The sequence below is a fragment of the Chrysochloris asiatica genome, unplaced genomic scaffold (genome assembly GCF_000296735.1).
Source record: "Chrysochloris asiatica unplaced genomic scaffold, ChrAsi1.0 scaffold00179, whole genome shotgun sequence".
Classification (NCBI taxonomy): Eukaryota; Metazoa; Chordata; class Mammalia; order Afrosoricida; family Chrysochloridae; genus Chrysochloris; species Chrysochloris asiatica.
In genome coordinates, this window is record NW_006408697.1 from 1,141,885 (window position 1) to 1,143,022 (window position 1,138).

The 1,138-nt window shown below is 44.8% G+C and overlaps 1 protein-coding gene across 1 annotated transcript in view; it reads right to left on the minus strand.

The window, feature by feature from the left end:
• The window catches only part of RYR2 (ryanodine receptor 2 (cardiac)), a 786,033-nt gene that overhangs the window by 351,065 nt on the left and 433,830 nt on the right, over nucleotides 1-1,138 (minus strand). The gene's annotated exons all lie outside the window — the stretch shown is intronic.

Here is a 1,138-nt window from a genome sequence, read left to right on the forward strand (position 1 = left end):
AAAATAAAACAGTTTTGTTCATCAAAGGACTTTATCGGTAAAGTGAACAGACAAACTACAGAATGAGAGACCAGTTTTGAGAACCTTAAGTATTTGATGATCTCCTGCTATGGAGCAGTAGGATGAGCACTGGAGTGTAAAACGCAGTTCAAACCCACCAGCTGGCCCTTGGGAATCCTATACAGAGTTGCAATGAATCAGAACTGACTTGATGGCACTTAACAACAACAATAAGTATTTGATAAATGTTACTATCCATAAAGATATCTTACAGCATAACAACAAAAAGAAAAACACCCAATTAAAAATGGGCAGAACACATATAACCGATGGGGGGAAGTGAGGTAAAAGCAGCAATGAAGTGGCAAGCTAAACCCTACAATGTTCAGTGGACTTCTGTGGACCCAGTTGGGAACCTGGTTGGCAAGCACTGTGAAGAGACCTGAGGATTCTTGGGCCCAGAGTCAGTGGCGTGGCCACGGAGGACTCGAGAGGAGAGTGGAGCTATCGGCTGACGGGAAGAGAGGGCATATGCATGCACAGGAGCACCCACACTTGCAGATGATACCCACATGACCTGGACTGGATGACTAGATGATCGGAGCTCAACCAGCAGACAAAAGAAGAGGGGGGGAAAAAAAAAAAAAGAGTGAGCTGATAAGTCTGATGAACTTGACCTATACCTATGGTGCAGCAACTCAAAAGAAGGAACAAATCCTTACAGCAAGAAAAATTTACACACACCCCCACACACAGAGTGGACGGAGATGGGCAACTTGGACATTGGATACTCACATGGGGAGGGGAGACTACAAAGGCAAGAAGTGACTGGCTTACAAGCTTTCAAGAAGGAACCTAGTGCTACGGAGCATGGAGGAAGGCAGAATCTCCAGTAGGTACTATTCAATCTATCTGGGCGGAGCTGGTGAAAGGAAATACAGATGGGTAACTCGTGATACTATAGTAAATAATGGTTATCAGGACGGATTATGAGGGTTGAAAATGCAAAAGTAGACATTTTGTTACAAGGAAGGGAGTGATTAATTCTCCAGGATAAGAGTGGAGGTCTCTGGGACCATCAACAGAGAAGAGCCGAGAGTGGGACCCTACCCAGAGAAAAGAGATGCCTGAGATAGAG